The sequence below is a fragment of the Silene latifolia genome, chromosome 8 (assembly GCF_048544455.1).
Source record: "Silene latifolia isolate original U9 population chromosome 8, ASM4854445v1, whole genome shotgun sequence".
Taxonomy (NCBI): Eukaryota; Viridiplantae; Streptophyta; class Magnoliopsida; order Caryophyllales; family Caryophyllaceae; genus Silene; species Silene latifolia.
The window spans coordinates 80,449,554-80,466,560 of NC_133533.1; positions in this window are offsets into that span (position 1 = coordinate 80,449,554).

The window sequence follows — 17,007 nt, forward strand, 5'->3', positions numbered from 1 at the left end:
ATAATAAATCTCACAATGTAAGGAGCTTAAAAATTATAGAATTATAAGGTTTTTTATCTTCTCAATATTTTAATTGTCATAAATCATATAGTAGCATAGTTATGAACTTTAATAAATGTTAGTCTTACTATATCATCTATACCAATTTGTCAAAAATTCTAAATTTTGCATAAATGATCAAATGAGTTAAATAATAGCCTACTACAAATCTCATTGCAAACTCTTATGTGTTATAAGACATATGCATTAGAGAATATGATATGTACGCATAAATATTAGATATAATAATTTACATTTAGCCATTATCTATGTCAATATAATTTTTTGGTCCAACTTGTTAATAAGATTGAGATCCTCTCAACTCGAATTTCATTCTATGAGAGCTATTTTTTAAAGGAAAAATGATGAATAGAAAAGAAACACATAACCAAATAAAACATACATTTGAAAGTTTCTGAAATACTAAATTTTATTTATGAACCTAAAAATAATTAGTCATTCACATTCATGTAGTCAATTTTGTAGTTAGTTTATAACATAATATTGAGTGGAATAGAGGCAATATTTGTTTAAGCAATTCAAGTATTTCTCTTCTTCAAATAGTCTTCTTTCTCCAATAAATTCTAAAAAAAATCCACTGAGTGATTAATAAAAAAAATGGTGGAATTTGATTTATGTAATATTAACCTCATCGTTATTAATTTAAGTTTTCCCTTAAATAATGTAAGAAATAGGGTATTGATTTATAAAGATGTAAGTATATTTATCCATGAATAACACAACTCCACAAATCTTAATAGCCCCTAAATGAGAACAAAACAACATATATGTTAAGGTTAAAAACGTGAAGATTACTTCATAACCAATGGAACGTAAAAATAAATAAATAAATTATTAATTTAAAACCGTAGTACACTTACCATGATGTTAATACAATGATAAAAAAGATTATTGACACACACACACACACACACACACACACACACACACACACACACACACACACACACACACACACACACACACACACACACACACACACACACACACACACACACACACACACATGGGGGTAAAAAAGTATTCGCTTGAATTTCGGCTCACAAATGTTGCCTTCCATCAAACATTTATAGCCAAATGAGGATGCATTTTATGACTTTTGAGTTTTTTTTATTATTACCAAATTTAATATATACATAAATATGTATAAATGTTTTATGACTTTTGAGCATTCATTTTCATTTTTAGCAAATTTAATATAGACATAAATATAGAGTAATGAGAAATGAAATATAAAAGGTTTTTTTTCTTTTTTTTTTTTTTTACAAAATCCACATTGCATGATAATTGTTTAGGGAGTTATCTTACGAACTAAAAAAATGGTAGATATTTTGTCTTCTCTTTTATTTATAAATCATATTTATAGATTTACATATTTATTAAATTTAATGAAATTGAGCAAGTTTATTGCAATAATATTTAAGAAGGAGTTGCATATATAAATAATTTAAAATTAGAGTGATGTAAATTTTTATTTTTCGCTTAACCAATTGTAGTTTTAAAAATTAAAATTAAAATTAAAATACAAATGTTTAATGTTAAGTATGTTATGATTTGCCCTTAATATTTACAAATCCTTTATTATTTCATAAACGGCGTAAAATTAGAATTATGTGATATTTCTTTGTTACTTCAAATATTATAAGAATAAACGTAGAAATTTAAAATTTAGTATGAATTTTGATTTTTAATTATTTTTTAATTTATCTAGAAATTAAAAAGGCCAAAATTTAATGTTTGTTATGCTAATTTATTTTTTATGTAAATATTTTTTAATTTGTATATCGTTTTAAATGGATCATTATACGAACATGAACTACCCTCTTAATTAAACACCTCATACTACATGGAGGATTGGTGACGTGGAATTTTGGTAATGCAAGGTGGCATTTAGTAGTGCGAGGTGACATTGTCTACGTGGCTTTTACGGTTTACCCTTTTAATAATATTTATAGATTTTCTTTTGATCTTTTCAAAATGGAAGAGATGAACAATAAAAATGGCCCGGCGAAAGTAAATCAATATAATTATGCCATATGTGACATATGACATGCAAATTTAATAGATATTGTACCAATCTATGTAAGTCAATGAAAAAGGAAAAAGATTTACGGCTTTATAATATATATAGATATAGATACATATCGATAGTTTATTTTATTATATAAGTGGATGGTTTTATTTACTCACATAAACTAATTTATAATTCGTAGATACATTCATGACCAAACGGGACAAGTTCGAATTTTCTATCTCACTTTTGTGTGCCATCTTATAACTCATCATTTCTTTACTTGACCTGTACATCACCATAAGTCAATGAAAAAAAATTTGTCTCGTAATACGATAATGCGTTAGATAATTAAGGCAATGAGAACCAATATGGGACTGATGAGACGGTTTTAGTATGTATTAAGAGGGTCGAATTGGTGAAGTTCAAGTGTCAAAAGCGGTACTTTGTGAGTTATATCATGTAACTACCGATTACACTTGTTTTTTAGTTATTTGGTAGAGTTTGTAATGAGATTTGAGAAACCGGTGCCGAGTTGAAGTAACAATGGCAGAACTTGGATCCCAAAATAGAAGATGAAGCTTCGAAACGATGAAGAAGAGCTTGTGGGTCGGTTTTGTGTATCAAAGACGGAGTCCGAGGATAGGTGGGTAGGAAATCTATGAAGTTACATTGATTTGCGCGCTTAACTAAAGCATATGTCGCACTATTCATGCGCGCATATGAAAGAGAAGACGAGCTTAGCAAAGAACGAAATTCGCGATCGACATTCGGCGAGGCGCGACCGACACGCGACCTACATTTGACATAGGTTTGTGCTTTGGTCGCGTAATTCACGCGTTGAAGACTCATTTGTTTCTTTACTTTACTCGGTTTGTTCCGAAGGTTATTATTATTATTAGTACTTTATTTCCTAATCTAGTTATTTTACCTAATTACTACTCCATATAACTTAGTATTTGGTTTTAGAAAAGACTTACGCAACTTTTAGAGAAAAACCCTATTGTTATTTTCATCAAGACTATGTGTAACTAACCTTTCATCTTGGATTCAAGCGATTGAAGCACTCTAAAGGCGGTTGTGAGTTTGAATGTTTTAATTTATCTTCTTGATTATTGTGAATTGCTTAGCTCTTAATTATATGAATGTTGATTGATAATTGCTAGATGCGCAACTAGTAACCGATTTCTTCATTCTATTGTTAGTATTGTTAATTGAATAGGATTTATTGATCAACTTTACATTAGTAACATCTAAGAATTAGTATTGAACGGGATACGTTGATATTAGTATTTCGAAGCGATTCACATAAATATCTAAAGTGCAACTGGATTGTATGCGCTATTTATTCTCTATCGAATTCTCTAAATTATATTGCTTCTATTGAATTAAACCTTTAACTGGATAGTTAGGGTTGTTTAATAGTTAGGGTTGATTAAGAACGAGATTCGTTTTAATTGACTATTCGTAAGGAGAATTAGAATTTTACATTCACGATAGAGTACTCAAGATTAGTACTTGAAACCATCTTACAATGATTAATTGTTATTGAGTGTGGATATATGCTTGGATCTAAGACCTTTTAAACCATTTGAATTCATCTATTTCATTAGTTGCTTAAGCGCTATAAAATTTATGGTGAACAGACTTTTCAACTCTAATAAAATAATAAAACTTCTCACTGAACAAGTCTAAATACGACGGTTAAACAATGCTCTCTCTCTAAAAATAAACAAAAATTAAAACCCTTACCTAGACCTCGCTGCTCCGCCGCCTCCACCATCCACGCTTGCCCCCTTCTTCTCCCCCTACCCAATCGCTTAGGAGATGGGTTTGTCCTTTACCTATCTCCGGCGATTATATATATCTCATATCCCAAAAACCCCCTTTCTTCAATTTGATTTCCCGCATCTCCGGTCCATTTGTTGTTCCCGCGCCGCTGATTTGTAGACGGGGATGGGTCTGTCCTGGTCTATCACCGGTGACGTTTTGCTGCTCGTTCTGATTTGTTTTTCACCGGTATTCCTGTTTTTCATCTCCTCCGTCTTGATTGTGTGTCTCGGGTTGATTCATGCTTGTGGCATTTTCAGTTTGGTCTCGGTTCTTTCTTGTGACGACTCTGAGTGTTTTTGATGATTTTAAAGTTTCTCGATCATCGTCTTTCTGTGTTCCGTCGCTATTTGAGCTAGCTGTTCCATTAATGGCGGCCTCTTCGACTTTGGCCTTATTTTTATAAGTTTTAACCCTCCTTGGTGGTGCTGTCCGTTGCTTTCTTCATCGGCCTCAAGGACGATTCGTGTGAGGTGTTGGATTTTGGTCTTGCTGATGGCTTCTAGTGCGTTCCTGGTTGGACATGTTTTCAAAACAAAAGGTGGTTATTTTGAAGACTAGTCTTTGTTGGTGTTTCTGAAGAATTAGTCTTACGCCTGTTTTGTATTAGTTACAATTTTTAAAGTTTAAGAGTGTTTTATCCGTTCCCTCGGGTACTTTGGCCTGTCGCCGCCGTTTTTCGTTCACAATCCAGGGGTGATCCCCCCACTCCCCCCACCCCTGGATTGTTGGTCTTGTTTAAGACCTCGCTTATTTTGTGTCAATGAGGTTTTCTCATCTGTTGAGGTTGCTACTTACCTAAGTGGTTGCCTTTTGGGTCCGATACGGTGATCCCCCTATTTCCCCCACCTGTCGTTCCCTCTCCTTATGTCGTTTGGTCTGTTTGCTTGCTTGGCGGTGGTCCTGGGAGGTGTCCTTTGGTGTTTCGGGTGTCTTTGTGGTGTCTTGGTCCACCTTATCATCTTTCTGGAGGGTCTTCATTTCCATCTCCTGCTTGTGTTGATTGCATGTGTGCATTTGAGGTTCGAGTCGTCAAGACATGTTGGCTTGACTTTTTTTGGTGTGTGTGGCTGTCGATGGTTTTTGGCTTCTATGTTGGTTTTAATGGTGGTCTTCGGGTCCTTTCTATATCTTTTCGGAGTGGTGAATTTGGGTTTGTGATCTTGTTTGTTGGGTTTTATGGTTCGGAGATGGTGGTTCTCATGGAGTCAGTTTTCGGGTTTTGGGTTCCCGTATGAGATGTGCTTGGTAGGGTGAAGTTGGGGTCTGGCAATGTTGTTGGGTGGCCCGGATGCGGTGGTCTCAACCTCATTGTTCTCCATGAAAGGTTTGGCTTAGAATTGCAGGGGTCTTAAGGATTGTAGATACCTCATTTCTGCACCACTAGCAAACCACCCGGTGATGATTGGGCCGCATGTTTGGTACGCGGAACGATTTGTGACAGTTCGTAAGTTTATCGTCAAGTGATTGCTCAAACACTAATGTCAACCTCTTAGTTGTCATCTACGTGCCGATACGGTCGTTTTGACAGTAATTAGAGTACATTTGGAGTCCAAGCCTAAAACCGTCTTCATTTTCTGATAACCGTTAAATCCCGAGTCAGAATGTTCTTGAATGTTCCGGATATTTCTATTCCATATTTTATAAATATTTCACAATCTTTATTCTTTGGTAAACAATTTCCCGTAATATTCATACGAAATATTAAAGAAAACCAAATTATTCCGTCCTTCCATAACTTAAACACGGAAATCTTTCTTTCGCAGGAGGAAACCACTTGGGAACAGACGCAGCAGGTGCTGCGCCTCTTCCAAGAGACGCATGGATCTGCTGCGCCTCTTCCAGTCCTTTCTGCGTGTTTTTCGTATCTTTTTCATATCTTTCCGAGATTCACTTCCAAAGTCTCTCCGAAACCCTAATTCCTTCACGTGATTAGTATAAATAGGAGCCTTCGCTCCTCATATTTCTCACGCGAGTGTCCGCCCTTCTCTTCTCCCTTTGCATTCTAGACCTTTGTTCTTACTTTTTGGCGTCTACGTGCTTGAACATTTGACCACGTAAGCTCGGATCCTTCTGAGTACCAGCCTCGTTTTGCATGACCGACCAATTTGACCAACTCCACAACTAATCAACTTAATTAATCTTAATCGTTTTCCTCCTACGAGGGCACTTTCGTTACATTCGAGTCGAGCATCACTAATCGTAAACTTAGTTCATCTCGTTTCGTCAAACATGTAAGTCTGAGGGTGTAAATCTCTCTTTTATTTATTGTTATTTACTTTTTGTATCATTAATGTAAGATTTATGTCGAAAATACTTATTAAAACCGATTTCTAAAACCTTGTTTAAAACCCTTTTTATGGATTACCAGAAGATAACCGTCGAGAAAGGACGCAGCAACTGCTGCGCCTCTTCGAAGGAGCGCAGTGCCTGCTGCGCCTCTTCGTGAGGCTGCCGCAGTTCCTGCTTCCTTTCTTTTTCCTCCGTCCTCTGTAAATTCGTCTCTTTTATTTGTTTTCGTTTGTTTTTGTTAATTCTTTAACATAATAACATAATAATCTCACATGTATATTACTCATCATCATTAACACGTTTAATTCGTCATTAAATCCGACTTAAATCCCTTATAATCTCATATTTGCGGGTTTTCGTCATTAAACTCAATCCGGGTTGTAGAGATTCGATCCGTTCATATTGAGTTTCTGGAATCCGACTTTTGGTATATTGTTCATCTGTCTATTGTCATATTCATCGCATGTTCGTCGTTAATTTGTCATTAATTCGTCATGTTTAACCTAATTAGTTCACTCATGTCACTAATCAATCTTTCATTCATGTAAATAATTCATCTTAATTCTCTCTCTTCCATGTTTCGTTGCTTTTATGACTCATTCATATGTAATTAATCAATTAAATCACTTCAATCCGAGTAAATAATAGAATCGATCACTTAAAATCCCCAACGAATATTAATGGCTTGCAATTCCGGCTTCACAGCCAGAACTGAGCCAAGAAACAGACGCAGTGACTGCTGCGCCTCTTCCAGAGGGCGCAGCTCTGCTACGCCTGTTCCTGGTTGACTTCTGTCTCTGAAATCCCGTTTTGCCTTGACCTAGTTTATTAATTACGTATTTAATTAACTATTATTCGTATTATCGCCCTAATTCCTGTTTGTTAATTTATTTATTCTTTTCCCAATTTATCCGTTTTCGAAGTATTTTCGACATAAATCAATCCATTGTAATTATTGTATTTTCCTTTATTGTAATTTCATTATTGTATTTCTTGTATCACTTGTATGCCTTTACATGTAATTGAACTTAAATCTCTACTTCGACACCAATTGTATGCTAAATTAATTGTTTACCGACTTAGTCTAATTCTTCACATGTTAGGATTAATCTAATGAATGTTCCATTGCATGCATATAAATCGAGAATATATCAAGTATAGACGATTTTCCCTAATCATTAGTAGAGGCCGCTATCGAGGCGGGCGGGATTAGGTGTTCGATCAAAAGAGCTTCCTAATACGTACCCTCACCCCTTACTCCAGATCTCTGTGAACATCCGTGTTCATTGGCATCCACGAGAGTCATTCTAGACATAGAATGCTAAGGGTAACGAGTTCTTGGTGTTCATGTCACTACTTTGTGTCTTGGCATGACACGAGGTATTCGAACGGTTCCAATTTCCCATAAAAATTGGTGGCGACTCCACAAAATGCAAACGCTTGTTCTCTCTCCCAAGCGCCCCCGTGGGCCCATTGTCCACAGTTTGGCGACTCCATTGGGGATAATACACTTACGTGTAGCCAAGGGTGAAACTTGAACAAGGTTAGGGAATAGTTTGTACAAGACAATTGTCGGTTTTCATAACTCGGTCTTCCTAGATCGCTTTATTCGGCCTTCTTAGGCCCAACCCAACAAATTCGACCAATCGTCCCATCTAAACGGTCCTAATTCTTATTTGGGCCTAAGGATGGATAGCGATTGACGTCATCCATACCATGATGCTTACTCTTGTTTGTATCAAGGGCCTTCACTACTTGAGGAAATGGACTAGGAATCGGCCTTACTCTTGTTTGGTACGAACCTCTCCACAAACTTCGGGTTTGATGGTTCGGTATGGCAACCCACCCTTTAAACCAAAACCCTTTTAAATGCACTCAGCATCCCGTTATAATCCTTGTATAAATGCTTGTACCTTACGTGATCACCATTTCTAAACGAAACCATGACGATTTTTGTAAAAATAAAAACCCTTTTTTAAATAAAAATTTCGAAAAAGGCCTTTGATTAGCACAAAACCCAGTCAAAACTCTGTCCGTTTGTCAAGTCAAAATTCGGGCCAAAGCCCATTTCAAAACCTCACTTCGAGTCCACTCCTACAACTATACTATAGTTGACGAGGATACACATTTTCAAAACTTTGTCTTTTCTTCAAAACTCACTCAACACAAGTGGCACACACCCACTTCACGAGTCAAAACATTTCTTCTCTTAGCAAGTGTGTTAGAATGGTCGATCGTGTTTTGATTCGTCATCGATCTCTTATCCAGTTTTCAAGATGCCTGGAACCAGCGACGCGAACCTCAACCAACTTCAAGATGGTAATGATCGAATCCTAGCCGCGCTAGCCCAAATCCAAGTTACCCAAGACCAAGTGTATGATAGCCTTGACACCATCGAGGGCCGGATCTACGCCGTAGAGGGGAGGTTGCCTCCTCAAGAAAGTGAAGTAGTGGGTGACTTCGCGAGTGAATCCAAGGACGAAAATCCTCCCATGGGAATGACTGTAGCCGAGAAAAGGCTCCAATACTTAGAGGAGCAATTAATGTATCTTAAAGGGGATGACATTTATAGGGAGAATAATCGCAAGTATGAGGCCGTCAATTCCAAATTGCCAACCAACTTCAATATGACTGATATCCCTAAATTCAAGGGGCACGAAAACCCTTTGAACCACATCCGTGCCTTCAAGGATTACATGTCTATCAAAGGCATCAAACCCGAGATGTTCTTAAGGATCTTTCCTTCATCTCTTGACACCATCCCAAAGCAATGGTTCTACTCCTTAGAACACAAGAAGATCGCTACTTGGGAAGATGCCACGATCGAGTTTGCTAAGCAATATGCGGATAATGCCGAGATCCAAGTTAATATGCGCACTCTAGAGGTTCTTACCCAAAATGACAAAGAAGGATTCACCGACTTCCTAAGTAGGTGGAGGAAGACTAGTACCCAACTAGTTGAACGCCCGGATGAGGCTACCCTTGTAGAGAAGTTCGTGGACAATCTCAAACCCATCTATGCCAATCATTTGAGATACCAAAACATCAAGAGCTTCAAGGACTTAACCGTACTAGGAACAAGGATTGAAGATGACATCCGTAAAGGGCTCTTGTCCAAAACGGTAGGTCGAGGATATCAAGACTCAACAAGTCGTTCATACGGCTCCACTAGCAAGACCGATGAAGTTAACCTTCTCGAGTCATCCAAGAAAAGTACCCCACCAAGGAAGTTCACAAATCTTGGGGACACTTACTCCAACACTCTTAAGAGGTTAATGAAACAAGGCAAACTCCAACCCATAGGACCTACTCCCGAACCCGAAAAGAAATCCAAGTTCTGGGACGAGAACTCGTACTGTGAATACCATAGGGGCAAGGGGCATGACACAGAGAAATGCTACAAGCTGAAAAATGTGCTTCAAGACATGATTGAAGATGGACGACTACCAATACCGCCAGGAGGTAAACCCAACAACACTCAGAACCCTCTTGGGATTCTAGTGATCACAAGCGAAGAATCTACCTTAGATTGTTCACACCTGATTTCTCCAATTGAAGACGAGATTCATGTAATCGAGAGTGATGGGTTCTACTCTACTATTTCTCCTACCATTTCCGACTTCATCACATGGGCAAGAAGTGTGGATAGACAAGTTTGGGAATTAGAAAATGTGGTGACAACTTTACATGACCCCAACGCAACACCTAAGGAGCATGTGCCACTAACCTTCTCTCAAAATGCTACTATGCAAGAAATAATCGCCGTGGTTGATAAATTAGTCGACCAAATCACGCGACTAGAAGACGAAATCATGAGAATGAGGGGACATGGCAGAATGACGAAAAAAACGAAAAAAAAACGAAAACGAAAAAAAAAACGAAAAACAAAAAGAAGAAAAAAAAGGAAGAAATGTTCTTTTACCTGCAGAATGACGGGACTTCCCAAATATGGTAGGTCGCGATTGGCTTTCCTATTATCCAAGCCCAACAGGATCTCTCCTAAGCATAAACAAGCTGGGCTCCTGCGCAGCTTCATTTGCTCAACAAGGCCCAAAAGACGAGGATCACCTCTCAAGTCTTCATCAACATGCCCTTGAAGGACATACACATGCAACAAGCAAAATCCAAATGCCCTTCGCCTAGCAACATAAGAAACGGTGGGGTCGGCCCTGTTGATAAATCGGTCAACGAAGTCCAACATTCGCACTCCTTTCGAGGTCACTAAACGATCAACCTCAAGTCTTGTTAATCCAAGCAAGTCCCTAAATTTGCTCTTATACCCTTGCGAAGTAGAAGGAATGGCAGGCAAGTGTTCAGGGTCCCACCCACCAATCGCAGCAATTTCTTCAGGAAATGGGCAAATGTCGCCTTCGGGGAAAGCAAAAATATGATAATTCGGGTCCCAATAATCAAGACAAACATCTAAAAATGGTTTGACAACCTTGATAAGCTTCAAACTCAACAATGATCCAAGATTATAGGCGCCCATGTTATACTTCTCCATGTTGGAAAACACGTTGGTCCATTCTTTTAGGCGGATCTCCAAAGTATTCATGATGAGTGCTTGTATTAAGAATTTTATGTAATAAGACGAAGAAGAGACGGAAGAATTATGTGAATAAAAAGCTCTATCGACGTCTCTCTTTATACTAATTTATGTTTCCTAACATCTGCCAGAGCAGACGCACCTGGGAACAGGCGCAGCACCTGCTGCGCCTCTTCAAAAGGACGCAGCTCATGCTGCGCCTCTTCCTCAGCTAGGTTTCTGTGATTTTCCGCGTTGGATCTTTCCTATTTTCGTGATGAATAATTTCCTATTCCTACGAGTTATTGTTTTGGTAAATACGTGGAAATTACCATATTCCATATTTCCTAATTCCGCGGGCACGCATTTCGAGGCGATATAGACATTTTCGTCATTTCATCACACTTGTATATTTTCATTTTAGGAAATAATTTTCATTTTAATGTAATTCTTTCTTTTTTAGGAAATAATTTTCATTATAATTTAATTCATTTCAAAATTCACATTTTTTTCTTTTATTTCTTTTTCATTTCATTTCATTACTAACTTATAGGTTTCTATTTTTTTCTTTTTTTAGGGGCAACCTTCCCTACCGTCCGGTCATTTCCGGCAAAATTTTTGCAATTTTTGCATTTTTGCGTTCCTTTGAGTCATTTGTTTTGCGCTAATACATGCCATGTATATATACAAATGTATGTTTTACGTGATTTCTATGTAAATTTCGGCAGTATGACGGCGTGAACCGTCATCTACCAAACCTGTTCAAAGCTAACCTGCAGATACAAGCAACACAACCCAGCAACAAAGGCACTCAGGCCATCATATATACAACAAAAAAAGGGAAATTTACAACAAACTGGGGGCTCGAGCCCCAAACAAAGTCCAAAATGTTCAAAATGAAGGTCCAAAATGTACAAATGTGCAAGATACAAACAACAACAAAACAAAACTACTGCTGGTCGCCCTCCAGCTCCGCAACTTTTGCCGCGAGAGCAACAATCTCGGCGTCGCGAACCTCGAGCTCCCTGAACAAGCGAGCTGTCTCCTCCCGAGACTGAGCCAACTCGCGTTCCAGCTCACGGTCCCCCTGTAAACAACAAATTGGCTCATATCAATCATTTCAAGCAATTACAAGAAAAGATGGAAAATCAAAATTCAAAGATGAAGTAGGCACAAGGTTCATACCTGACGACCTCGACCGCCGACAAGTGCCTCGACGGCAGTAGCTCGCAGCCGGTTGGCCACCCTCCATAACGCCACGAACCGAGACGGCGCGACCTGCATTTTCAAAAAAAGAAGTTCTCAATAATTGAATAAGTTCAACCAAATGTGTTCTTACACAAATATTATGTAAATTAGAGGCTCACCCTCCGAATCAGATGCTGCCAGTTGTCCAGGCCAGCATCCGTCACAACCACGTCAAAGTCACGTAGCTCGGAGATCGTCGTCCTCCCAGTCGCGTCAGTGTACTCGAGGGTCTCGGGGTACTCTGGGGGCTCGATGCCCGCCGCCTCAACCTCCTGCAAAGTCAAATGTTTCCCATTAATCGATGATCTTTCATCATATTCTCAAAATCAAGTAAAGAAGGAGAGTAAAGATACTCACCACAACCGGCCAGTACACCAACCTCCCGTAGAGGAACGCCGAGTAGTCCTCGCCAGGAAGAAGGAGGGCGTCACCACCAACGCCAGCCAAGTCAGCCTCCCTCTCAGCCTCAGAAGGCTCCCTGAACATCGTCCTAGGAGGGTCGATGGGAACCGTCAACACGTCCCGGGAGCACTGACGAGCCAAGCGCTCGCCCAAGTACCACACAGAACCCATCGACGTCCTCAACGGCAGCCGACTCGAGCTCCTAGGTCGAAGGACCTCAGGCACAAAAGGAGGCGCTCCAGCGTACTCCGCCCAAGTCCTGGGCACCCACTGGGACAAAACAAATAAGGAATCATTCTTATGATCAATTAAAAGCAATGTTAGAAGCGAAATGAATATAAGTGAGATGCTCACGCTGTCCAGCTGAAGAGCGTTCACGTCCCGCCGGTAAACACCGTGAGAGGAATGCTTGCTCCTCGTCCTGCACATCACCCAATCCCTCACCACGGGATAGGCCTTCTCCAGCGGCTCCGTCCTCTTGGGCGAGAGGCTCGGAAAGTAGGAGTACACCCACGCCTGTAAAGCAATGTAGTCAATGACGATATTTTGTGATTTGATAAGGAAAAGAATTGATTTTAGTCTAAATGAAGGTTCATACCTCCAGCAGTAGTCCAGGGCCGACAGCACCAGGAGAAGTCCCCTTCTCTATCAACTCCGGGCGAACCATGGCCCTCATGAAGCGGATGAGGACCGCAAAACCAGCAGTGACCCAGTCCCAACGCCCCAGGGAGCTCAGGTCAGAAAGGAAGAGAAGAAGCTTCGTCGACAACCTCTCTCCCTTGTCTCCGAGGTAGATCGAAGACAGAAACCACCAAAACCATAAGCGGGCCCTCTGCTCAGCTGTACAGGGAGGAGGAGCCGTCTCTCTCCCGTCAATCGTCACCAGTGCCGGGATCTTTCCCGCAAAATAGTCTCGAACGTAGGAGCTGGGTACCAAACCAGGCACTGTAACAACCTTCGGCGACAAGTTCCAGCCGATCAACCTCCTAGCCTCGGCCGAGTCCACCCTCATGGCAGTCTCCGAGCACTCCACAGCCTCAGTCCCACACGGCAGACCAGAAATCATGCCGTAGTCCTCCAGAGTGACTCCCACCTCACCGAAAGGCACGTGAAAAATGGAAGTCGTATCCCAGAATCGGTCTAAGAAAGCGCGGACCAGGCTAAGGTTAGCCCGCAGCTTCCTCTTCGCGATATCCCTCCAAGCCTGCACCAAGGCACCGAACGCTCCACGCTCGATCATGGCACGCTCCTCCGCCGACAGCCGCTCGTAGCACTCCATCGCCGTCGTGTAACCCGAGAACGACCTGATGTTCCCGGCCTCCTATTGTGATTTGAAATAAAAGCTATCTTTAGTTTTGAAGGAAAATTGGGAAAGATATGAGCAAATGAAATGAATGAAAAAGGTGAGTGATGAGTAATGAAGTCAAGATTACCAAGCTCTTCACCGTCATGTAGGACAGGCGACCCTCTGCAGCCCAAAGCAAGTGCCTGCTGTCCCAGGTCTCAGCCCACGTGGGTGCTCCCCTCAGCTGACGACCTCCTCGCCCAACGTTGGCCCGCCTCGGGGCCTCCTCCTCCTCAACAGCCTCCTCCTCGTGGACCCCGTCCCCAGCAGCCATCACCGCGTCGGTGAAAGCCTGCTCTAAAGTCTCCTCGATCACAGTAGAGTCTATATCCATGGGAGCCCTCCCAGAAGTAGAAGCCTCATCACCTGCAACATTAAAGTAAATTTAGGCCGCGTCACGTGACGACAAGCCTTGGTTAGGGGATTTTCGAGCCTTCGGAAGCCCTGAAATCGCTCTTTTCTCGCCATCTTTGGCCATATTCTCACAAACCCGATCACTCATGTGGTAATTAGGGTCAAGTCAAGCCTAATTTGAAGCCTAGTTCTGGGTTCAAGTCGAAATTTCGGCAGCATTTCGTTATAACGGCGATTATGCCCTAGAAAAGTGTCCTGAAAAAGCCGTCACAAACCAAAATTCCGAGATGGTAGGAAGTTTACCCGTCATCCAAGGATCCCAAATATCGAGTTTCATTGCAAATGGGCAATCCTAAGGCTATTTTTGAAGCAATTTACGGTCTAGCTGTGAAACCGTCTCAATTTCACTCAAATGCTCAAAACTCAACGAAAATTCGAAACAAATACATGGTTATGTTCCTTATATTACCAATTATCCGTTTCTAAGACCAATTTTACAAGGAAAATCCATTTGGGGGAAAAGCCCCAAATTTTCGAATTAATTGGGTTGAAAACCCTAATTTTTTCGATCCAAATTGAGCAAATATAGAAGATTAATGTAAGAATGATATACATACCTCGATTAGTCATGATGAATGCAAGCTTTTGGATCAAGTCTTGGCGGAAATGGTTAGGATTTGAGAGAGAAATTTGATGATTTGTGTTTCGGATAAATGACTGTAAACCCTCTGTTTATCGCGTTTTTACGCAGAAAATACACCCTTGGGAACAGACGACGCGGCAGTCTTTGCGCCTCTTCCAAGAGACGCGCTCTTCTTTGCGCCTCTTCCTGGTGTTCCCTTCTTACGAGTTTTCAAAAATTCGTTATGAGTTCGTTATTTGTGGGCCCATCTTTGGTGCGCCTCTTCCTCGTTGCTATTTTACATTTTTACCTTTTTTGGTCCGTTTGACGATTATCTTTCGTTCCGACCCGCATTTCTAAGCCAACAGCAGACTATCATACGTTATTTATCGCTTCCAAGATCTTGCTTGTCACAACGAGCGGATATTCCTTCACAATTTGTTTCGACACGCCTTCATTATATTCCCCCAGCGAGAGTAAGCGGATAGACTTTCTCTCTCGAGACATGGAGATTAGTTCCCGATTATGTTCCCCAACGAGAGTTCACGACCGACGGTCACTTCCTCTCGAGACATGGAGATCAACATCAGTCCCTATTTCTTCCGAAGTTTGTTTCAAGCTGAACATGAACAGATTTCTCCCAGCAGTTCCCGACTGTGTCCTGCTACTCACAATATTTCTTGTTTCCCCACGGAGTGCGATAAAGGTGTCGTTCTCCATAAGTTCCCAAACCAGTAGAGTTCCTACACTCAAGCTTTAGTTACCCCTTAGTTTAAAACTATATTCGGGCCTCCTTCCCATTGATGCTTTCCTTTAGGGCCCCACACCCTAGCACCAATCCTTACTTATCTTTTAGGTCTTACCCTTACCCTTAGCTCCTATGCACCTCCGGAAGCATCTCGAGAAGAAGTCTCAGTTATGGTCTCTTCTTATGGCTGGCGAGCCTCCTTACGTAGTCTAATGGACTTTAAACGACCCTCCCCGATAGTCGACAAACTCTAAAATGTTCCCGACGACAGGTCCTTGGCTCAGACCCCTTGAGCCGCCTCGCATCGCCATAGTCATCAGGTTGTAATTTTCGATTGACCTGATGGCTATACTTTGACTTTCGCCTTGTCCAAGCCTCAGTCAAAGTGGGGGCTCTGTAGATACCTCATTTCTGCACCTCTCGCAAACCACCCGGTGATGATTGGGCCGCATGTTTGGTACGCGGAACGATTTGTGACAGTTCGTAAGTTTATCGTCAAGTGATTGCTCAAACACTAATGTCAACCTCTTAGTTGTCATCTACGTGCCGATACGGTCGTTTTGACAGTAATTAGAGTACATTTGGAGTCCGGGCCTAAAACCGTCTTCATTTTCTGATAACCGTTAAATCCCGAGTCAGAATGTTCTGGAATGTTTCGGATAATTCTATTCCATATTTTATAAATATTTCACAATCTTTATTCTTTGGTAAACAATTTCCCGTAATATTCATACGAAATATTAAGGAAAACCAAATTATTCCGTCCTTCCATAACTTAAACACGGAAATCTTTCTTCCGCAGGAGGAAACCACTTGAGAACAGACGCAGCAGGTGCTGCGCCTCTTCCAAGAGACACAGTGACTGCTGCGCCTCTTCCCAGGTCCTTTTCTGCGTGTTTTTCGTATCTTTTTCATATCTTTCCGAAATTCACTTCCAAAGTCTCTCCGAAACCCTAATTCCTTCACGTGATTAGTATAAATAGGAGCCTTCGCTCCTCATATTTCTCACGCGAGTGTCCGCCCTTCTCTTCTCCCTTTGCATTCTAGACCTTTGTTCTTACTTTTTGGCGTCTACGTGCTTGAACATTTGACCACGTAAGCTCGGATCCTTCTGAGTACCAGCCTCGTTTTGCATGACCGACCAATTTGACCAACTCCACAACTAATCAACTTAATTAATCTTAATCGTTTTCCTCCTACGAGGGCACTTTCGTTACATTCGAGTTGAGCATTACTAATCGTAAACTTAGTTCATCTCGTTTCGTCAAACATGTAAGTCTGAGGGTGTAAATCTCTCTTTTATTTATTGTTATTTACTTTTTGTATCATTAATGTAAGATTTATGTCGAAAATACTTATTAAAACCGATTTCTAAAACCTTGTTTAAAACCCTTTTTACGGATTACCAGAAGATAACCGTCGAGAAAAGACGCAAAGAATCTTTGTGCCTCTTCGAAGGAGCGCAGTGCCTGCTGCGCCTCTTCGTGAGGCCGCGATTCTCGCTTCCTTTCTTTTTCCTCCGTCCTCTGTAAATTCGTCTCTTTTATTTGTTTTCGTTTGTTTTTGTTAA